Here is a 24,862-nt window from a genome sequence, read left to right as displayed (position 1 = left end):
TTTCTTCTTTCTTTCTTTCTCTTTGTGCATGCACATGTGCACTCTTTAACAATTCATCAATGGTCCTAAGCCTTAAGGCTCAAGGCTTTTTATAACCTTAGTCACCCACATTACTTTCTCTCTCCCTGTCTCTTGGCACGTTTTATGGTGATGCATGCTTGCTTTTTGTTAACTTGGCATTGATGATCAACATCAGCCTTTGTATGATCCTATGGCTTTCTTCCTGGATAGGCATTGATATAAATCATAAGTATCATTCCTATGTAATTTCATTCCTATGCAATGTAGACATTTCATTAACCATGGCATCCTTCCATTTGCTTTTATCACATGCATTCTTTATTGTAAGTTTAACATGTAAGACTAAGGTGAGAATGGAAAGATTGCATTGTTTCAAATTTGATTTGTTGCATCTTTGATATGTCAATTTTCGAGGTGACCTTCTTTGCCTTGTATATCTCTTTAAGACTACTTAATGCTCTTCATCTTCATCCTCCAGTTCTTCAATAGTGTCTTCTTCCATGGATGTTGGTACCTACACTTTAAGAGGTGTGGAAGAGCATGTATCCAAATCTTAGGATTATCCCATGTTTAAGGAGGTATTGAATGAATCTGTTGGATAAGACATCCTCTATTATCTGATCTGAGTTAAATCTATAGGATAAGATTTCTCCACCATTAATTAATTTTAACAACTTTATTTTTCTACCTAACATGGTCTCAACCATAATATGGAAGTGTTGAATCCAATGGATGAGAATTCTCCTCCATTATCTAATCTAAATAGCTTGATTCTTCTACTTTTTATGGTCTCAACCATAATATGAAAATGCTTGAAAATATAAAATAGTTCAACCTTGGATTTCATGAAGAATATCCAAGTATACTTGGAAAAATCATTAATAAAATGGGCATAATATGTATATCCACCTATTGAAGGTGTATGGATTTCATATACATTTATATGAATGAGATTGAGGACTTCATTTGACTTATTTGTACTTCTTCAGAACCTAGTTTCTTGGCTACTTCCCAAATGTAACATACTTCAAAAACTTTGCTGATCCTTTGTAGTGTCAATGGTATTTTCAGAACCATACCTTGAGAGTTCAGTATATGCATGCTTTCGAAGTTCAAGTGTCTATGCACTTTATGCCATAGTGTAGAAAGAGGAGCTTTTCTTTGATCACGTATGGCTACAAATGTGGAAGGTGACCCATCAAATTTGAAGAGTTTCCAATGCCACTTTTCTTTAGCTACTACTTTGTAGTGATCCTTTATGTCTTTGATGAGGCATGTTTTTGGCCTTCAAGCATCACTTTGAAGCACTTTTTAGTCATGGCTCCAACTAAGACTAGATTCTTAGTCAATGAGCGTACTAAGAGAACATCTCTAGGTTTCTTTTTTTAGTGTTGTATTGAGATCGACAACTATGACTTGCTTACCTATAATAGCATTAGGAGTATTGTAGTAGAGATATTACCATTGTGAGTAGAATCCAATTTAGAGAAATATTCAGCATGAGAAGTTATATGGGAGCTTTCGCCACTATCGGTTCACCATGCTTCTTCTTTGATTCCAAAGTCTACAATATTGGCTTGTCTAGTGTCTTCAATAATCGAGAGTAGAGATTTGACTTGAGAGAAGCATTGAGAGTTTCCTTCTCCATTAACAAAGCTAGCTGATTTTATCTTCCAATCAACTTCTTCTTGCAATCCTTCTCAAAATGACTGTATTTTTTAAGAATAATGACATTGGATTGATTTATGATTACATTTACCTCTTCCCTTCCTCTACCTCTACAAGAATGGTCTCCTATTTGGCAAGAAGATTAATTAACTTCTTTATATACTTGATAATTATTATTGATATATACCATCGTCTTCCTCTTCTTCTTTGGGTATCAAAGCTTCATTTTCTTCTTGAAAAGAGGGCTTAATTATTTGTACTTGCTAATGTGCTTAGAGCTATCATTATGGATGTTCTTCATAGCTGCTTTCCTTTGATCTTTATCTCTGAGAATCTACTCCACTTCATCAAGTGAAGGTTTTTGGCTCCAAAGGATGATGCCTTGCACAAGTCCTTTATATCCTTCCTTTAAACCATAAAAGACTCATTTTTACTTCCATAGCAATCAATCATTGATGTAGACCCTTGATTCTTTTGATAAATTTTGTGGGACTCTCTACTTCATCTTTCTTTCTCTTGGTAAGCTCAGCTCTCAAGGCTATTTACTTTGATGTACTTTTTCATTCATATATATTCTTCATGGTTTCCTAAGATTTCCTAGGAGTTCTTACATCCATTAGATGATTAAGAATGTCATCCTTAACACTTAGCTTCATCATGTGGACAACAAGCATGGCCTTTGCATCCCAATTGGCCAATTCTTCTCCAGTAACCTCATATTGTTTTGTTCTCTCCATAGAGAAGAGCTCCAAGGAATCTTGGCACCCACTAGGGGATATTTGGACTCACTTTTGGGCCTTTTAAGATCTTTGGGATTCTAATGAATATTTTATAAGGACTAATGAGGATGACGCTACCATTTTGGAACTTTTGAGGTTACTTTTTGGTTGGGAGGCCATAACTTGAGCATATAAACTCCAAATTTTCCAAAAATACTCAATTCAACCAAAATGGTAAGCTCTATTACAATACTTTTTCCCTATTTTTTCATTGTTTTTCTATTTCTTAAAACTATTTTAATAATACTTAAATAAGGATTAAACAATGATTAAATAATTTCTTAAAATTTTCTTTAACAAGTACACAAATTAATACTTTAAAGTGCTCAAATATTGGGGAATATGAAAATTTCCCATAAGTTTGGGACACGTGGTCAAATCTTTGGATTTGTCATAACTTGAATACTATAACTCCAAATCGGGTGCTCTATAGCTCGATAGATTCCATTTTTCAAGTGCTTTCGAATGATAGGTCATATCATATGGTTTTGAGAAACTTATGGGCATGTTATCAGAGTGCAACCTTTTTAGTATTCAAAAAATGGGAATTGGGAGATTCCCTGGTGCGCAAATTGGATATTGTATGCGTATGTAGCGAGTGCCGGAAGGTCCCCAAGAATAAAGAACTCTACTTTAAGCTCAAAAATCAAGAGAATATACTTGCATAACATGAGGAAAAAAGACCAATTGGGTACAATCTCCTCCCATGCCTTGTGTGAGCGCTCTACAAAGCATATATTTATAAATGTATTCATCTCAAAGCTAAAAAATAGCCCAATTTTACAATTAGCATGCTTTAGCTTTTGTGTTTACTTTTGTCCAAATAAAGAATAAAGTGATTGGGCAGCCCAAGAGTCGTGCAGTGCCCAAATACAATGTCCAATAATGAATATTTAAACCGTGCGTCCATGCACATACAAAATAATACATATATATCAAAGGATTCAATAAATAAGCGAGCCTAAATAAATATTAGTGCCACGCCTTTAATGATAAGATGCGCCCATCAAAAATGATAATTTTTGCTAAATAACTTGAATACATGCCATCGCCCAGTGCTTCCCAACGCCATTGCCGCCTGCTCTACTCATCAACTAAAGCATTCACAATTGTTAGAAAATAATAAAATTAAATCAACAAAAGTGAATACCTAATAGTCTTCAGCTACAAAATAAATAAATAGGTTGGAACTCTGTCCTAACCTTAATTTAATATGAGTGCGCACTCTAAACTCATAAACTTCCATTAATTTAAATATGTATTTTGCGAAATCATCCACTATGGAATCGCCCACTTGCACATTAAATTAACGTGATACCCGAAAAGGACAGGCGTCCCCATCAACTTTTCGCACAAAGAATTCACTTTGTGTATGAGCCGCAGCAAATAAATATAGTTTTATGGAATCCATCGCAAAACCTCATGGAATCCACCATGGTTTCACAAAATCCACTGTGAAATATGCCTCTTGGAATCATACCCCCAGGGTGGGATAGCAATTGTTCTCAATTGCTATTAGCTTAATGTGGAGCAAGCAGTGAGGGGTAAGCACTTAGGTCACAAGTATGCATCCATTGGGCCTCTTCGGCATGATGGTTTTTAAACTTTACCAAATATCTAGAATATCTACGGCCACTTCTAGTGGCATACCATCCATTGGGCCTCTTCGACAGGATGGTTTTTAAACTTTACCAAATATCTAGAATATCTACGGCCACTTCGAGTGGTCATATAATCAATGTCTAATAGTTTTGAGTTTAAGGATTTCAATTTCTTCTTCTAATAAAGGAGGATTTTCATAGACATGGTGGACATGTGATTGGCCTTTAAAAGGTCGTAACAATCTAATATGAAAAGTATTGTGGATTTTCCAGTGTTGGGGTAGTTCTAATTTAAATGCATTGTCATTGATTTTGTGAATGATTTTGAAAGGTCCATAAAATCTAGGAGCTAACTTTATAAGAGGGTGTTTCTCAACACTTTGTAATCTTTGCTTTTCAATGCGTAACCAAACATAATCATCAACTGTGAAACTCATAGCTTTTCTTTTCTTGTTAGCTTGTTTTGTGTATGATTGCTAGGCCTTCGCAATCATGTCTTTGACTTTAGCAAAAATAGTAGCATGCATATTGGCAGTATCATCAGTAGCTTTAACTTTGTTTGACAATGAGGTAACAAGTGTAGGTAATCTATATCCATAAATGATTTCAAAAGGTGCTTTCCATGTAGCTATATGTGGGGTGTTATTATATGCAAAGTGAAGTAAATGTAAGTGTGTATCCCATATTTGTGATTTTGAAATTGTGTATGCACGCAAAAGATCCAAAATTATACTGTTTGTAGCTTTTGTTTGCCCATTTGTTTTAGAATGAAATACAGATGAAAAATCAATCTTTGTACCTAAATTAGCAAACAAAGTAGTCCAAAAATTATTGTAGAATCTAGAATCATGATAAATAATAATAACTTTTGGCAAACCATGGTTAGTGAAAACAGTTTTCAAAAACAATTGAATAGCTTGAGAGATGCAGTTAACGTTTTCTTGCATGGAATGAAATATTCTTGTTTGCTAAATGGATCTACAATAGTCCAAATCTTATCATGATTAGCTTGAGTGTTAGGCAAACCAATAATTAAATCCATTGAAATATGTTCCCATGGTGGTTCTGGAATTGCTAAAGGCATTAACAAACCATATTGCTTACCATGGTGTTGCTTAACTCTTTGACAAATTAAACATTCAGATACAAAGTTAGAAAGATCAGATTTCATCTATGGCCAGTAAAAATCTTCAACCAATGTACGTAAAGTGGAAATAATACCTTTATGGCCTTGATATGGGGGAGAATGAATTTCGTGCAACACAATTGATCTAAATGGAATAGTTACACATAACCTTTTTTCACAAAACATAAATCCATCAGTATAAGAGAATGAATCGATTGGAATCCAGTTATTTACAATTGATTTATTCAAATCAGCTTGAAAATTGTGGTCTTGATCATAGGTATCTTTCATAGGAATTAGGGAATCAAAATATATCATAGAGATATTGTGAATAGTTGGTCTTCTACTCAAGGCATTTGCAACAACATTTTCTTTTTCAGGTTGATATTGGATAAGTGGATGAAAACTTTGAATAAAAATAGCCCATTTAATATGACAGTCAAAGATTTGTGGTTGACTAAGGAGATGTTTGATATTTTGTTGGTCAGTTTTGATCATGAATTTAGATCCCATTAAATAGTGTTTCCATTGTCGTAAAGCTTGTACTACAACTAGAAAATCCTTATCATAGGCAGAATAGTTAAGTTTAGAAGGTTTAATTTTGCAGCTAGAGTAAGCTATGGGATGTGAATCTCGCATAAGGACGGCTCCTATTCTAGATCCACTAGCGTCAGTAACTACTAAGAAGAATGGTCTATTAAAGTCAAGGAGTTGCAATACAGGAGCATGTGTTAAGGCATGTTTCAGTAAATGAAAAGACTTTTGTTGATTTTCAGACCAATGATACACAATATATTTCTTTAATACTTTTATCATAGGTAATGCAAGCAATGAAAAATTTCTCTCAATTTTTTTGTAAAAGCTAACAAGACCTAAGAAAGAATGTAATTCATGAACATTTTTAGGTATGGACCGATTCAAAATTACTTCTATCTTTCTAGGATCAACTGTAATACCTTTAGATGAAACATGTCCTAAATATTCAATGTGGGTTTGGAAAAAGTCACTCTTTTCAGGATTAGCATATAATTGATTCTCTTTCAATAATTTGAAAACCAAGGATAAATGTTCATAATGCTCGTTTTCATTTTTACTAAAAACCAATATGTCATCAAAGAAAACAATGACACAATGTTGATGCTTCAAAAATATGTGGTTCATCATACGACTGAATGTGGCTGGTGCATTAGTTAAACCAAAAGGAATAATAAGGAATTCATAATGAACACCATATTGAGAAATATGGGAATTTTCCATAAGTTTGGGACACGTGGTTAAATCTTTGGATTTGTCATAACTTAAACACTATAACTCCAAATCGAGCGCTCTATAGCTCAATAGATTCCATTTTTAAAGCGCTTTCCAATGATAGGTCATACCATATGGTTTTGAGAAACTTATGGGCATGTTATCTGGGTGCCACCTTCTTAGTATTCAAAAAATGGGAATCGGAAGATTCCCAAACTCACTAATATTGTGTTAATGCCCAAATTGAGTCCTAAATGCAATTTTGAAAATATCAGATGTTTCCATTCGTACTTGATGGTATCCAGATTTAAGATCGATTTTACCAAATATTGTAGCCCCTTATAGTTTATCCATGAGGTCATCTACCCTAGGGATTGGATATCTATTTTTGATAGTCATCTTATTTAGGGCACGATAATCAATGCACATCCTATAGGTGTTATTTGCCTTCTTGACTAACAGGACATGTGCACCAAAAGGAGAACTACTGGGCCCAATGAGTCCTCGAGTTAACAATTCTTCAATTTGGTTTTGAATTTCTTTTTGTTCAATTTGATTATGTCAATAAGGTGCTTTACATGGTGGTTGAGATCCTAGAATTAAGTCTATTTTATGATCTTCAGGACATGTAGGTAGTAAGCCAAGTGGTAAATCAACAGCAAAACAATCTTTAAGTTGTGAAAGAAATTTTGCATGCCTAGGATGCATCTGATTTTCCTTAGCTTCTATTTCGTTCACCCATATTAAGTAGGATTTTCTACCTTTTCTGAATGCATGTTTAGCGTGTGTATGACTAAGCAATGGAAATTTATCAAAAGTGTGCATATCATGCAATGTGATTTGTTTTTCATTAGAATGAATCTTCATTGAATGTGTGGAATAATCTATATTGGGATTATATTGATGATGCCAAGGCATTTTTAAAATAATATCACTAGATTGCAAAGGCACAATTAAGAAATTTTTGCGCTTGACATAATCACCAATTTTAATTTCTAAGTCATGCACTTCTTGTGTTCCATTGTATCTAGTACCTAAGAATACAGCCTTGGTGTGATAATGAGTTGAAACAGTATGTAAATTCAATTCTTTGACCAATTTTGCAGAAATAAAATCATGTGTGCTCATGTTATTATGTAAAACAATATTTTCTCTACCATGCATAAGACATTTTATCGTTAATAAAGAATGGGGATTTCGCATACCTGGTAAAGTATCTGAGATAGTACTGATATTATCATCGTCTTCTGTGAAATCTGGCATTTCTTCATGGTCTTCATCTTCAGTCCGCTCCCAAGTAGTTGATGTGAACAGTTGGCTTTTTAGATTGACAATTCATGCTAGATGTCCAGGTTGATGGCACTTATAACAGACTATGGATTTGGCTTTGGAAACATTATTGGTAATAGCAGGAAGTTTAGGAATGTTGGGATTTTGCTGGAAAGATGGCTTAGGATTTGGATTTGTGTTTGTTGGTAAAGCAGGGAGATCATGTCAAAGATTTACAGAATGAAGATGGAACAAAGTGGTTTGGATTGAATCTTCGAAAGTTAGAATTGAATTTCTTTGTACCGAAGTAATCGCTATTTGGAAATTGTTGTGGTCACTTCTCCATCCTCAAATTTTGTCTTCAGCATCATGGGCCAAGGAAATCACACCCTCAAGAGTTGTTGGCTTGAACATGTTCACTTCTGCATAGAAGTGACCTAGCAAACCATACATAAACTTGCAGTTATGTGTCACATCAAGTACATCTTCGAGCATTCAAAGTTGCAATAAGGCATTCCAAAAATGCTCAGTATATTGTGAAATAGGCTCGTGATCTCTTTGTTGCAGAAGATCACACTGTTTGATTACTTTTTCGTGGAATTGGGATGGAAGAAAAGTTTGCAAAAATTACTTTTGAAAAGTCTCCCAAGTAGTAGGACAATCAATGCTTTTGCAGGCAACAGTCCACCATAGTGATGCTCTGTCCACTAAATGATTAGTGACACACTTGAGTTTGTCTTTTTTGGTATACCATTCTTCATGGCAATAATCATCAAACTGATTGATAAAAGCGAGAACAATATTTCCATCGCGTAACCCATTAAAAGTACAAAATTTGAAATTAATTTTACTTATCTTAGCTTCTTTCTGGATAGATTGTGCTTCAAGTGTCGCATTGATCGTGCGTCCTATAACATCTTCAAGTTGTAGTCCATCTTGATCGGCAGTAGATCATTGAAGAGTAGCCAATTGAGCCTACAAAGTTTGACGTGCTCTTCATTCCTCTTGAAGTTGCATCATAATTAGGTCCAATTTTTGTTCCATCGCTGGTTTCGGTAAATCACCTTCAGCCATAAAATCTTCCATATTTTGACCGGTGTCGTGATGCTGTGCATCCGAGCCGTATACACCTCCATTTTTGTTGTGCATTTGTGTTAATTTCTGCGTGTGATTTGATGCATTTTAATAATCCGCATCCAATGTATATATTCCCTTAGTGCATGCGCATGATTTTGTTTGGATGCATGATGTGTCACCATTGCTCCTTTCTCACTGAAATCCACATGAGAGATTGATAATATATAACCTGTCAAAGGCTGTCATAGTGGTTGATCAGGTTGCGGTAAATCACTACGTTAGAAGCAAGGAGATGAACAGAGGAACATAAACAAAAATTAATGCCCTTATTACGAGATTAAGTGGATGATGATGCTGTGTCATAGTGGTGGGGTAAAAAGGAAGGACGCTTGCCTAATTCTAACATGTGAATAAGAGGAAGAAAAACTAAAGATAGAGGAGAAAAGGAAGGGAAAAAGGAGACTAATTGGGGAAAAAGAGTATTTTTGAATGGCAAAAAGAGGGGGAAAAAGACTGAGCAGGACGCGTTCGAATCGGGGGGGGAGTCGATGGCATAGATGAACTGGGGGAAAGACACACAGGAGAGGGGTCCATCACCATCATCAAGGGATTGGAAAGAAGTCTATGAAGGTCTTCATCAGGATGCGCGACTTGCAGTAAGGAATTGGCGGTCCTCCTCAAGGCGGCGACATCACCCGGCGAGCCTTCCAGAAGACTCTTGAAAAAGACCAGGCAGCCCGCGAGGCCTGGGAGAAGCAGCTCATACAAGAGAGAGAAGCCCGCAGAGCTGCCCGTGAAGCTCGAACTGTCCCAGAAAGTAACTCAGACCTGAAATCAGTTCTCTTCGTTTTGCTGTGAATCGTACAAAGGAGAAGGAGGATCGGTTGATAGAGCTTGAGGCACTTAGTAAAGTGTTACAAGAAGGCATGGAAGCTTACGACAAGATGTCGAAGGATATGTTGGGAGCTAAATAGAGGCTCGCAAGACTTCTGGCCTCAAACGATAAGAAAGCAACATTGCTGGAGATGCTAGAGAAGAATGAGGTAGATCGTTCGCTTCTAGCACTGTTGGATGAAAACATAGCTGCAGCAAATTCACAGGGGCAGGCCCAAGCTGTGATGTTTATGGAGAAAATTCGTGGTGCAGTGCTGAAATATATTACTCTCTAGCTCACTGGCTAGGGCATTGATAAAAACGAGCAGTGACATTTCATACAACTGTGCTGGATAAATGTCCATCAGTGTTAGTCTTCTCCTTGTGTGAGAGCGGATGTGTACCTAACTTCTGGTTGATACTTTCTAAGCTGCTGATTTTATGGAGTCTGTGGTGCATTGGTGTTATTCCAGTTCACTGGTCAGGATATGGTGGGCTTAGGAGCAGCTAAACTTCTTTACAAGGATGGATAAGCTTCAGATGGATAAAAGCCTACCATCAGAATCATGGTAGAAAGAATGATGGGAAAGCCCTGACAGGCCTTGGTCTTGTGAATCGGAAGTTGGGAGCCAAGCATTCTTTTCAGTTTTTCTTATCATCACCTTCAACTGCGGGACTGTTGTCATAGACTTGGACTACTGGACTGCAGTTCTCTGGTTAAACGTTCAGTCCATCATGAATTAGTACCGTATGTTTATTTACCCCTATTCCATATCCATCAGAAACTAGTACCAAATTGGACATGAGATTTATTGTATCAAAATCCTTTGTATGGAGAGATTTCCTGGTACAATTGGTGCATCACACAAGCAATATATGTCAAAGTTGCCGATTAGTGCTTCTATCACTCTTTTATGTATAAGTTGTGGGTACTAGAGGTAGTACCCGGTTCTTTGTAAACAGTGTAAATCCTATTGAGTTTTCTGAGACAGGAGGCCATCCTGGATGTAATGGATGATTGTAGCTAAGTAGACAATGAAGATTAAAGCTTTGATATATGTCTAAATTTTGCTTTCCAGGGAAGACCTGTGAACTGCCAAGCTGTAGTGATCAGCTCTCTAAGCTTTATACTCATTCTCAGCTATATACCCTTTATAGAGGACATTATTGATTAACATCAGCTGAATCTGCCTATTGAGCCTCAGATGCATATTATGTTCTTCTTAATGGTCCTGGAGTTTTAACAGGCTGGTTATGACTAAATCCAGAATCTGATTGTTTTATTTGGTGCCCTGAAAACCAAGCTCTCATGATTATTGTAAAGCTGAGTGACATTTATTTTGACTCTTCTCTTGTTATAAAGTGAACTTTGGGATCAAATATTGAGATCTTCCTGTTAGCCTCTTTCCTTGCTGTTCCTTGAACCCCGTGTTCTGCAGCCCTCGCACGAACTCTTTGACATTTCTGGTGAACCCGACGTGAAAGTGCTGCGTCATCAGCAAGATGGGAGACTCGCAAGAAGAGATGACAGATGATAATGTCATGAAGAACCTGTTTCAGTCATTTACCATGTATATGCAGCAGCAAGCTCATGCTAAACGTGACAGTGATGCTATGGATGCTTTGAAAGCTGTCCAACAGGAGATGAAGCAGTTTAATGGCCAGCAAGTGTCAACTTACCTGCATTTGTATGAAGAAAAGATGAAGTTTTTTGGAGTTTCTCAAGATGTTTGGAGCCGCTACTTCTTGCGGATCGTGGTGCGCGCTCTTGAAGGTCGAATTGCAGAAATTCAAGAGGCACATGCAGGTTGGGCTGAATTTAAAAAGGCATTAAAAGATGAGTATTTCTTGGAGGATACAGGTCTTATGAATCGCAGGAATTTTTTAGCATGGGTTTCTATGCCTAATAAGGGACTTTCTGTTACTGCTCTTTTGCGAGAGTTTGAAAGCCGTTATGATCAGTTGGATGGGACTGAACAACAAGCTTTGGAGATGCAGAAAGTGGAGTTGTTTTTGCAAGCTGCAGATGCTGATTTGCAGGAAAAGTTGGATGATCTTTTGGAAGATCAAGCTACTGATTCAGGTTTAAAGACTGAGTGGAGACATGTCATTGATGCTGTGAATGCTCTTGTCAAGAAGCAGCGCAGGAGAGTTAGATTGCATCGTAATACAGGATCAGTTCCTGAAAAATCCTTGGAGACTTCTTCTTCTACCCCTGCTGCTTCTTTGCCTAAGCCTACTCCTCCTGTTATGCATCTACCAGTTCCACCAGTTCCTACTGCTCCAGTGCCTTTATCTGTAGATGATGTTATTAAAGGCTTGGCGGATTTGACGATTGAAGCAGTCAAAGCTGAAGTTGGTAAGTTAAAGGAGCAACTTATGACAGTTCCTGCTGTAGCACCTGCTCCAGTGACTGCTTTTCCAGCTGGTCAAAGAAAAGGGCGACGATGTATTTGGTGTGATAGTACAGAGCACCAACACTGCAGAGATTGTGATGCTTTTCAGGAAGCACGTAGGAAGAATGTAGTGTTCTGGGGACAAGATGGGAAGATATGGCTTACAGAGACTGGCGCTCCTCTTGACACGAACTTTGGTAAGGGAGGTATGAAGAAGCTTGTTGATGATATGGCTGCGCGATCAGCTTATGTGAGTGTTAGAGGAGATGCTTCGGCTTTTGGAGTCCAGCTTGAGCAGAAATCCGATGGAGACTCTGCTTTATGGTCTTCTGCCTTGGAGATAGCGAAAAGAGGAAAAGTTCAAACTTCTACTATGACTTGTGTGGGCTCTAGCATCCGAGGAGAGACCGGATGGGATTCTCCTGTTGACAGGTATTCTATTTTTGCTTATATTGCTAAAACACAGGGTTTAGATGCCATGGTTGAAGAAAAGAGAAGAAGAGATGAGGAGGGTCCTAGTACCTCCAAAAAGACTAGAGGGGGTGACTTTGTTTCACCACCTATTTCAGCTCCACCTTTGTCAAATTCTCCAACTCAAACAGGTTCCGATCAGCCAATGGAAGACAAGCAGAAGGAAAAGAAGCAATCAAGAAAAGAGCCAGGATTCAAGCTCTTGTCAGACCTTGATATGCAAACGGATATGAGTAAGATTTTTCATGAAAGAATTTTGAATAGTGAAGTCACTTTTACTGTTGGAGAGGCTCTTGGGATTGCTAGAAGAGAAATACAGGATCAGATGCAGGATCTTTTGCGGAGGAAACGACATGCGATGGAAGGACCTGCTTTACAGGGATTGTGGCATGGAGCTCTTGAGAAAGAGCATGATGATGATGCAGTGATGGTTGAGAATGCTTCTGTTAATCCGCAATTGGAGAAAATAGTGCAGCCTATGCAGTATGAAGATGATGAGACCCCTATTCTCATTCCTCGTAGCCATTTTTCACGAAGTCATTGGGCTAGAGCGACCACTGAGACAGTGGTAAGGATTGGAGAGAAACAAATTCCCTTGATTGCTTTAGTTGATCATGGTTCTGAGATTAATCTTATTGCACGAGGTGTTTATGAGAGTGGCAAGTGGCCTATGGATGCAGAGCATGGCTGGCGCATGAGAGCCGCCAACAATACTTCTGGTGATATGTATGCTGCTTGTCCGAGTATCAGAATTTCTATTGGTAATGTTGAAGAGGATTATCATTGCTTTGTTCAGGATTCATGCTCTTATCCGATTATTCTTGGACAGCCTTTCATTACAGAAGCAAGAATGGAAACAAAAGTGATGGATGACGGATCGGCTTATGCGCGGATACGCAGTAAAGATGGTATGCGAGCTGTTCAGTTTATGACTGTTGGGGTAAATCATCCGAGAAACAGGGACTCCTTGCGTGAGGCACCACTACCTGCGAAGGAGTTGGATTTTCATTAGGTACCGCTGTCTTGCGAGACGCCAGTGGTACGGAGCGGAGGAAAGAGGAGATCTCGCCTCCTGGCAGCCAGTTTTTCTCCAATAACTTTGTTGGGTTTACTTCAGATAGTTCGGTAAGTTATCAGAAAATTTCAGATTTGCCTAGAGCTGCCAGGCAGTACATTGGTTGTAAGGAGAAAGAGTTGAAGAATGCAGGTATTTTGCAAGCAGAAGAGCATGTGGATGGATTGTATGAAGGGATGTCTTATGCAGATACATTGTTTGAGATGAGTGCAATGCTGAAAACTGATGTATGCAAGGGTTCAAAGATCATACCTGTGCAAACCCTGGATATGTTTCAGGAAATTTCTGGTTTTATGCTGCAAACAGAGTTAGAGGCTGAGAAAACTCAGCAAACTGAATTTATGGCTGATCTTGATCAGCTAACAGAATTGCAGAGGGCTGAATCCATTCAGCCAACAGAGTTGAATGCAGAAAAATTTCTGCATATAGAGTTTCAGGATGCATCTATGCAGTCCATTGAGCCGAGGGCTGAATTCATTCAGCCAACAGAGTTGAATGCAGAAAAATTTCTGCATACAGAGTTTCAGGCTGCACCCATGCAGTCCATAGAGCTAAAGGCTGAAATTTTTCAGCCAACAGAGTTGAAAGATGCTGAGAATTTGCAGAAATTGCAGCAAAGGAAAGAGTGCTTGAATGATGCCAAGGTTGACACAAAATATAAAACAGTTGATAAGAAGGTTAAGCCGGTTGCAGGCCCGCTTCCTTCTGACAGTGATGAACAGATTGAGAAAGCTATGAAGCAGCCTATGTTGAGGGATCCTGGAAATATTGGACATAAGTTTACTGCTGAAACTCTTGCAGAATTGAAGATTGGAAATGAAGATTTTTTGCTTCCAGTGGAAAAAGAATGCTTTAGAGAGATGCTTGGACGTCATGGTAAGGCATTTGCTTTCTTTCCACATGAAATTGGCTGCATTAGTCCCGAATTGGTTGCACCTATGGTCATCTTCACTGTTCCTCATGTACCATGGAATATACGTCCTATTCCTGTGCCTAAAGCACACTTGCCAAAGCTGATTGAGTTGCTGAATGAGAAGATTAAAATGGGGATTTTGGAACCCTCTTCTGCACCCTATTCTAACAGGTGGTTTACTGTACCAAAGAAGAATGGTACTTTGAGATTTATTCAGGATATGCAGCCCGTGAACAAAGTGACAATCAGGAATGTGGGTACAGGTCCAGTTGTGGATGAATTTGCTGAGGCTTTTGCAGGACGAGCCATCTATTCACTAGGTGACTTGTATTCAGGTTATGATCAGTTTCAGCTTGCCTTGGAAAGCAGGGATATTACTACTATGCGGACACCTATTGGTCTTGTGAGAATGTGTACCTTGCCTCAAGGTGCTACAAACTCAGTTGCTCATATGATGAATGCTATGCATATAGTTTTTCGAGACTATATTCCGCAGTATACCATGCCATTTCTAGATGATGTGCCTATTAAGGGTTGTGCAGAAGAAGAAAAGAATGAAAGTCTTGATTTGCGTGGATGTAGACAGTTTGTGGCTGATCACTTGAATGCTTGTGAGCAAATATTGACACGATTAGAGGAGGTAAATTTGACACTTTCAGGGCTGAAATCTGTCTTTGCTGTTAATGAAGTCATCATAGTTGGGCATATGGTTGGATATTATGGCAGAAAGCCTTCTCCTGCAAAGGTGGATGCCATAAACAGGATTGCAGAGTATTGCTCAACTACTTCAGAGGTGCGGAGATTTGTGGGAGCTTGTGTATTTTACATGATTTGGATTCCTCATTTTGCTCATATTGCAGATGTTCTCTATCAGCTGCTTCGAAAGGGGCAGAAATTTCATTGGGATGAGAAGCATTCAAGAGCCATGCGTAAGCTCAAGAAGCTGTTGCAATCAGCTCCTACTCTACGCAAGGCGGATTATCAGTGTGGACGGCCGATCATGTTGACAGTTGATACTAGCCCTATTGGCATAGGATGGGCTGTGGGACAGGATGATGCTGAGGGAAATAGGTATGCTATCCGCTTTGGAGCTAAAGTTCTTAATGAGCGACAAAGGAGATATCCACAGATCAAAAGAGAGTTGTGGGGAGTAGTCACTGCACTGAAGTGTGATAAAGGGTATTTCATTGGAGCTTCAGTTGTTGTGGAAACAGATTGTTTGCCTTTGCTTGGTATGATTACTAGTTGTTCGACTCCAGATATAGCGATGCTTCGGTGGATTGCCTATATCAAATCATTGAATCCAGAATTTCGACACATAGCAGGGAAAGATAATCCAGTTGCTGACATGCTTTCTAGAGCGAGATATGAGGATGAGGAGTCAATGCTTGCAGAAGATGATGAGACAGAGTTTGCTACTTCTGTCCTTACTCATGATTGTCATGTATCTACTGTTGAAGCTTTTATTGAAGAGCTTTATGTTGATGAGTGGCTGCAAATTGGACAGTATCTAAGTTCATTGACTCGAAGAGCTGATTGGACAGATGATGAATTCAAGAAAATCAGAAGAAAGGCTTATGGGTATTTCTTGAAAGATGGTTTTCTTTGGAAGCATCCAAGGAAGAGAGGAGGATGTAAAATATTACAAGGCGCAGCGAACAGAATCTGAGAAAGAGATAGAGAGTACACAACAGATAAGAGGAGAATCAGTAAAATTCTTTAACTCCAAACAACTGATACAAAGATGGCTCTGTCCACCCGTGCGCTTCCACTGTGTGAAGCTTAGATGGCGATCTAGACAGAAGATAGGTGAAGAGCTTAAGGCTAGCTGGAACAACAACTCTGACTGGGTGAAAGATGAGTGTTAGATGGCTGCGAAGGGGTTTAGCTTTTATAGCCCGCGAAGGTTGTTAGGTCGGCCTGCTGACCGACCATATGAGCCTCCACTAGTCGGCCAGGGAATATTCCAGGGAATATTCCCTTTACCATCGGGCCGGGGGCGCTGCCCCCGGACCCCCGCCAGGGGGGCCGCTGGCCCCCCTGGGACCCCCCAGCCAGGGGCCGCTTCCGCGGCCCCCGGACCCCACAATAGGGGCCCCTTTTAACTCCCTTACCACGCAACTCAATGCAATGTGCCTCGAGTTGCTACCAGCTTAACCACTCCGTCTAACCCAAAGATTAGACCCACAACAGTCACCTTTTTGCCATCCGGTCACATAGACCTCATCTGATATACAAGTCAGGACTCAACCAATGTCCGGGCTCACATTTGGCTTCTCCTCATAATGGGGGCCTTACAACTTTGAGCACCATGGATCATTGGTAGCACCTAATGAGGGTGGGGCATTGATCATATCTAACACCCCCCCTCAATGTCCACCCATAGGTGAACTATCTCCTCGGCCCAATGCCGAGTCTCTGAAGATGAACTTGAAGCAGATCCTTTGTAAGTGCTTTGGTGAAGATATCTGCTCCATTCTCCTCTGTTGGACAGTAGACCAATTCCACTATCCCATCCTCCATCAAATCACGCACATAGTGATACTGGATCTCTATATGTTTGGTGCGTGCATGAAACACTGGATTTTTGGCAATGGCGATGCAACTCTGATTGTCACATCTCAGCACAGTTGGTTCTTCATCTTGCACTCCCATATGCCATAGAATCCTTCTCAACCATACGGCCTCACATGCAGCAAAACAAGCTGCCTTGTACTCTGCTTCGGTAGAAGACAATGCCACTGTTGGTTGCTTCTTACTAATCCAAGAGAAAATTCCTGAACCCAAAGAGAAACAATAACCAGAAACTGACTTCCTGGAATCAATGTCTCCTGCCCAATCTGAGTCACAGTTCCCCACAAGAGAAGTTCCGAAACTGTATGTGATACCATAGTCAAGAGTTTTCTTCAAGTATCTGAGCACCCGCATCCCAGCCTTCCAATGACTCTCATGAGGTTTGTTTGAGAACCTGCTCAAAACACCAACAGCAAAACTGATATCTGGTCTGGTGTTACACAAGTAGATTAGACTGCCGACCAACCTCCTATACCTCCCAATGTCTGCTAGTGCTGATGTATCCTCAACGGATAACTTTACATTCACCTCCATAGGTGTAGCTATCTCCTTGCACTCGGTCATGCCAAATGCCTTCAAGATCTCCCATGCATACTTCTTCTGAGAGATGAAGATCTTTCCTGGCTCTTGCCAGACTTCAATCCCCAAACAATAGTGCAGCAAGCCCAAGTCTGTCATTTCAAACTCAAAACTCAAAGCCTTTCGAGTTTGGTTGATCATATCTTCATAGTCACCTGTAATAAGAAGGTCGTCCACATATAGGACAATCACTACAGACTTTTTACCATCCCTGTAAACATACAAGTTAGCATCTGAGGCACATCTTTTGAAGTTTAGGTTTAAAAAGAACCTATCTATCCGCTGGTACCATGCTCTGGGGGCTTGTTTCAGCCCATACAATGCCTTCTTCAGTTTACACACTTTGTTCTCAGAATGGGGGGCCTCAAACCCTGGTGGCTGAGCCACGTACCCCTCCTCCTTGAGGTCACCATTTAAGAACGCTGACTTAACATCCATTTGGTACACTGGCCACTTCTTGTGGGCAGCCACTGCAAGTACCGTGCGAATAGTGGTCATTCTGGCAGTTGGGGCAAATGACTCTTGAAAATCAAACCCTTCAACTTGTGAAAATCCTTGGGCAACCAGTCTAGCTTTGTACTTTTCTAAGGTACCATCAGCCTTGTACTTTACCTTCCAGATCCACTTGGTGCCAATAATCTTCCGCTTTGCTGGCCGATCCACTAGCTCCCAAGTGTCATTCTTCATTATGCTGTCATACTCCGCCTGCATAGCAGCCTTCCATGATGGATCTGCAAGTGCTTCTTCTAAGTCAGTTGGCTCCTTTACTTCTCTCATAATCTCAACCATCAAGGCCATGTTGACTATGTGAGCAGAAGCCCTCCTTTGCTCCTCTATTCTCTGAGACCTCCTTGGTCCGTCTGCCTTCTCCTCAACAGATGCAGGCATAGGATTATTGTGGTCATAGAGCTGCTTCACCCAGCGCGGCAATGGCTTTTCCGGTGGGGTGATGTCAGGTTGGTGAACTTTTTCCTCATCATCTGAAGATGATGCTTCCTCCTCCTTAAGGATAGGGATAGCTCTCGGGACAGGTTCATAGTGGACTACTTCTTCGCTTGATGATAAAGTGGAAGACCTTGCCTTCTCCTCCTCCACTGTATGCGGCTCCTCCTTGAACACCACATCACGGCTCGCGATGATCTTCTTTGCCTCTTGGTCATATAACTTGTAAGCCTTCTGCTCATCACTATAACCCAAGAAGATACATTTTCTGCTTTTTGGTTGTAACTTGTTTCTCTTCTCATCTGGAACATGTGCATAACATTCACATCCAAAAATTCTGAAATGTGAAACAGATGGTTTCTTACCAGTGTAAGCCTCATGAGGTGTTTTTCCCTTGAGAGCCTTTGTGAAGCTCCGATTTAGAATGTAGACTGCAGTATTAACAGCTTCAGCCCAAAAATGGTTAGGCAATCCCTTGCCCTTTAGCATGCATCTTGCCATCTCCACAATGGTACGATTCCTGCGTTCCACAACACCATTCTGCTGAGGTGTGTGAGGCGTCGTCAATTGACGCTTGATCCCTTTGCTCTTGCAAAAGCCTTCAAACTCCTTTGAGTTGAACTCACCACCACCATCTGTTCTAAATTTCTTCACACTTTTCCCTGTTTCATTCTCAACAAGTATTAGCCATTCTTTAAACTTACCAAAAGCTTGAGCCTTATCACGAAGGAAGTACACCCACATCTTCCTACTGTAGTCATCGACAATCAACATAAAATAAGAAGATCCCCCCAAGGCCTGTGTAGGCATCTTACCACACAAGTCAGCATGCACCAACTCTAGAGGAGCATGTGCTCTATTCTTGCTTTCTTGTGGAAATGCCTTTCTCTGTTGCTTGCCCATCATACAAGCTTCACATGGTTCCTTCAATTCAGTTATTGTAGGTAGGTGAGCAACCATACCTTGCTTTTGCATCTCCTTCAATACTGCAAATCCGATGTGTCCAAACCTTTCATGCCAAAGCTTACTTGTGCCCACTCCAGCGGTGGCTGTAAGAGCACTTAGCTCATACAGGTTGTTCCTTCTTTCTCCTTTGCCAACAATTGTGCCAGCACTATCAATAATTTCTGCACCTGTCTTCTTGAACCTCACTTCATGACCAAGATCAGTTATGGCAGCAACTGATAAGAGATTTCTCCTGATTTCGGGAACATACAACACATTTGAAAGCTTTTTGACTTCACCATTTGCAGCAACAAAAGAAATAGTACCTGTGCCCGCAGCAGGGCATTTAGCATCATTTCCAACCGTCACAGTGATGGATTCTTGTAGAGGCTGCATAGAACTGTATAGACCTTTCTTGTTGGTCATGTGACGGGAGGCCCCACTATCCAACACCCAAGAGTCAGTGGTAGATTCTTCTTGCGCCGAGGAGCACACTTCCTCAATGGTCGCCATGAATAATTCCAACTCTGCTTCAGCCGTATTGGCTGTCTCTTTCCCTTTAGTTTTAAGGGTACCATTCTTTTCATCTGCCTTCTTGACACGACAATCTGCAATTGCATGTCCTTTCTTCTTACAGTAGAAGCACTCTCCTTGAAACTTCTTCTTGCCGCCCTTTTTCTTTTTGTCACCATCATTTTTGGTGGAGGAAACACCTTTGCCTTTTGCATTGGCAGAGAATGCAGCATCTCCATTGTTGCTTCCTTCTCGGGCTTTCAGCCTCAACTCCTCCTCCATTAATAATGCACAAAACTCCTCAAAAGTCAAAGCTTGAGGTCTCACCTGAGTATTAAGGGCAGTTACTAGTCCATCAAACTTTTGTGGACAAATCCGAAGACACCTCCGAGCTAGCTCTTCGCTAGTCTTTTGTATCCCAGCGCCAGCCATCTGGTCGCGCAGATTCTTAATCCGAGTGATGAATGCTTCAACCGTCTCTCCTTCAGCAAACTTCTCCGCTGCTAGTTGATTCTCCAAGTTTTGAATCCTTGTTTGGTTTCGTGTTTCATATTGACTCCTTAGTACATTCCAAGCCTCTGACGCTTTGGTTGTATGCTGAATCAGAGTCAAAACACTGTCAGAACAGCTTGTAACTAAGGCACACAATGCATCTGCATTCCTTCGTTTCCAAGCTCGTAGAAGATCTGCATTCGGAGGAATCATCACACTAGGATTTGATGGGTCGGGGGTAGGCTGTGGTTCTGCGTCAGTCCCCAGCACAGTCTCCAGAAGCTCATAAGAATCAAGGATAGTAGTAATTTTGAACTTCCACAAGGTGTAGTTTGTACCATCTAACTTGCCTTCGCTGAAGGTTGGTGGACGAATCCTCAGTGTTTGAATAGCCGGTACAGCAGCACCACCTCCTGCACCGCTTCCTGATGCGCCAGAACTGCTTCCCGGAGTCGACATCGTTTCTCTTTGCTGTTGAAGCCTTTGCCTCTTGCACTCTCTCCGATCTCTAGAGCCCCCTGGGCTCTGATACCATGTAAAATATTACAAGGCGCAGCGAACAGAATCTGAGAAAGAGATAGAGAGTACACAACAGATAAGAGGAGAATCAGTAAAATTCTTTAACTCCAAACAACTGATACAAAGATGGCTCTGTCCACCCGTGCGCTTCCACTGTGTGAAGCTTAGATGGCGATCTAGACAGAAGATAGGTGAAGAGCTTAAGGCTAGCTGGAACAACAACTCTGACTGGGTGAAAGATGAGTGTTAGATGGCTGCGAAGGGGTTTAGCTTTTATAGCCCGCGAAGGTTGTTAGGTCGGCCTGCTGACCGACCATATGAGCCTCCACTAGTCGGCCAGGGAATATTCCAGGGAATATTCCCTTTACCATCGGGCCGGGGGCGCTGCCCCCGGACCCCCGCCAGGGGGGCCGCTGGCCCCCCTGGGACCCCCCAGCCAGGGGCCGCTTCCGCGGCCCCCGGACCCCACAATAGGGGCCCCTTTTAACTCCCTTACCACGCAACTCAATGCAATGTGCCTCGAGTTGCTACCAGCTTAACCACTCCGTCTAACCCAAAGATTAGACCCACAACAGTCACCTTTTTGCCATCCGGTCACATAGACCTCATCTGATATACAAGTCAGGACTCAACCAATGTCCGGGCTCACATTTGGCTTCTCCTCATAATGGGGGCCTTACAACTTTGAGCACCATGGATCATTGGTAGCACCTAATGAGGGTGGGGCATTGATCATATCTAACAGAGGATTGCCCTTGAGAGTAGTTTGTGATGAAGCCATGCAAATACAGATTATGCGAGAATTTCATGAGAGCTCATGGGCAGGACATAGAGGTGTGTGGGCTACCTATGAGAAAATCAAAGAAAGGTACTGGTGGAAAGGGATGTATAAAGATGTTTCTCACTTTGTGGAGACTTGCAGGGATTGCCAGCTTTACTCTTTAGTGCGACATCGTGATGAGTTGCATCCGACTTATCCACTATGTATGCATTACAAGTGGGTAGTAGACTTGGTTACTTTGCCAGTGGGACTTTGGCAGATGAGATATCTTGTCTTGGCTAGGGAGGATCTTACAAACTATGTTGAGGGTAAACCACTGAGGACGAAGACCACCGCTACAGTATGTAAATTCTTATTGGAAGAAATATTTTGCAGGTATGGATGTATAGGCAAGATTACAGCTGATCGTGGAGAGCTAGATGCTGATGAAGCTAGAGAATTCTTCTCACGGCTTGGGATTAAATTGGCTCTTACTACTGCCTATAATCCAGAGGGAAATGGCAAAAGTGAAAGAGGACATCCGCCTATAGTTAAAGCATTGGCAAAATCTTGTAAAGGTCGGATTGGAGATTGGCCGAGATTGCTACCTTTTGCATTGTGGGCTGATCGCTCTACACATAGTGTGACTACTGGATACATGCCTGCGGAGTTGATGTATGGCCAAAAACCTGTCATGCCTACTGAAATTTGTGCTCTCACTTGGAGTGTTCTTCCTTGGCATGAGAATTTATCAAGGGAAGAGCTGTTAGCCCTTCGGATTCGTCAATTAGAGAGAAGGACTGAAGATGTGCAGCTAGCCATTGACCGTTTGAAGGCAGCCCGTCTCAGAAATAAGGACAGGTTTGATTTAAGGCATCGCTTGAGGCCTAGAGCCATAAAAGAAGGGGATTGGGTTCTAGTCTACGACAGTAGTCTAGAAAATCAACATAGTAGCATGAGAAAAATGGTTCAAAGATGGTTTGGACCGTATGAAGTGAAAAAGGTTTTTGACAATGGTACTTATGAGCTGGCTGAATTAGATGGAGCATTATTGAGGGTGCCTATTGCTGGAAAACGAGTCAAGATTTTCAAGAGAAGAGAAGATGAAGAATATGCACTTGAAGCATTGACAGAACAAGAGCAGGTAGATGAAAGACAAGCTGAAGAGACAGAAAACATAGATGATGAAGCCGATGGAGAAACAGGTCCACTAGAATCAGAAGATGGACTTGATCTGTTTGTGGACTTGAATGATCCTGGATAGTTGGCACATCCGGAGGATGCGCAGGTTTAGAGGGGGTGGATGTCGTGATGCTGTGCATCCGAGCCGTATACACCTCCATTTTTGTTGTGCATTTGTGTTAATTTCTGCGTGTGATTTGATGCATTTTAATAATCCGCATCCAATGTATATATTCCCTTAGTGCATGCGCATGATTTTGTTTGGATGCATGATGTGTCACCATTGCTCCTTTCTCACTGAAATCCACATGAGAGATTGATAATATATAACCTGTCAAAGGCTGTCATAGTGGTTGATCAGGTTGCGGTAAATCACTACGTTAGAAGCAAGGAGATGAACAGAGGAACATAAACAAAAATTAATGCCCTTATTACGAGATTAAGTGGATGATGATGCTGTGTCATAGTGGTGGGGTAAAAAGGAAGGACGCTTGCCTAATTCTAACATGTGAATAAGAGGAAGAAAAACTAAAGATAGAGGAGAAAAGGAAGGGAAAAAGGAGACTAATTGGGGAAAAAGAGTATTTTTGAATGGCAAAAAGAGGGGGAAAAAGACTGAGCAGGACGCGTTCGAATCGGGGGGGGAGTCGATGGCATAGACGAACTGGGGGAAAGACACACAGGAGAGGGGTCCATCACCATCATCAAGGGATTGGAAAGGGATTGGAAAGAAGTCTATGAAGGTCTTCATCAGGATGCGCGACTTGCAGTAAGGAATTGGCGGTCCTCCTCAAGGCGGCGACATCACCCGGCGAGCCTTCCAGAAGACTCTTGAAAAAGACCAGGCAGCCCGCGAGGCCTGGGAGAAGCAGCTCATACAAGAGAGAGAAGCCCGCAGAGCTGCCCGTGAAGCTCGAACTGTCCCAGAAAGTAACTCAGACCTGAAATCAGTTCTCTTCGTTTTGCTGTGAATCGTACAAAGGAGAAGGAGGATCGGTTGATAGAGCTTGAGGCACTTAGTAAAGTGTTACAAGAAGGCATGGAAGCTTACGACAAGATGTCGAAGGATATGTTGGGAGCTAAATAGAGGCTCGCAAGACTTCTGGCCTCAAACGATAAGAAAGCAACATTGCTGGAGATGCTAGAGAAGAATAAGGTAGATCGTTCGCTTCTAGCACTGTTGGATGAAAACATAGCTGCAGCAAATTCACAGGGGCAGGCCCAAGCTGTGATGTTTATGGAGAAAATTCGTGGTGCAGTGCTGAAATATATTACTCTCTAGCTCACTGGCTAGGGCATTGATAAAAACGAGCAGTGACATTTCATACAACTGTGCTGGATAAATGTCCATCAGTGTTAGTCTTCTCCTTGTGTGAGAGCGGATGTGTACCTAACTTCTGGTTGATACTTTCTAAGCTGCTGATTTTATGGAGTCTGTGGTGCATTGGTGTTATTCCAGTTCACTGGTCAGGATATGGTGGGCTTAGGAGCAGCTAAACTTCTTTACAAGGATGGATAAGCTTCAGATGGATAAAAGCCTACCATCAGAATCATGGTAGAAAGAATGATGGGAAAGCCCTGACAGGCCTTGGTCTTGTGAATCGGAAGTTGGGAGCCAAGCATTCTTTTCAGTTTTTCTTATCATCACCTTCAACTGCGGGACTGTTGTCATAGACTTGGACTACTGGACTGCAGTTCTCTGGTTAAACGTTCAGTCCATCATGAATTAGTACCGTATGTTTATTTACCCCTATTCCATATCCATCAGAAACTAGTACCAAATTGGACATGAGATTTATTGTATCAAAATCCTTTGTATGGAGAGATTTCCTGGTACAA

General features: G+C 41.0%; 2 pseudogenes across 1 annotated transcript; both read left to right on the top strand.

Moving 5' to 3' along the window:
• Positions 1-9,346: 9,346 nt before the first annotated feature.
• LOC148041119 (uncharacterized) lies at positions 9,347-10,129 on the top strand (annotated as a pseudogene).
• LOC148041118 (uncharacterized) lies at positions 10,020-24,470 on the top strand (annotated as a pseudogene). Its single transcript, XR_015690669.1, has 3 exons — positions 10,020-10,031; positions 10,136-10,142; positions 23,798-24,470. The product of XR_015690669.1 is annotated as an uncharacterized LOC148041118 (transcript).
• Positions 24,471-24,862: the final 392 nt, after the last annotated feature.

Source organism: Lygodium microphyllum, chromosome 1 (genome assembly GCF_053477565.2).
Source record: "Lygodium microphyllum isolate KBCC chromosome 1, Lygodium_microphyllum_v1.1.10, whole genome shotgun sequence".
NCBI lineage: Eukaryota > Viridiplantae > Streptophyta > Polypodiopsida > Schizaeales > Lygodiaceae > Lygodium > Lygodium microphyllum.
Note: the sequence above shows the minus strand (reverse complement) of the source record. Positions and strands in the feature narration are given on the sequence as shown.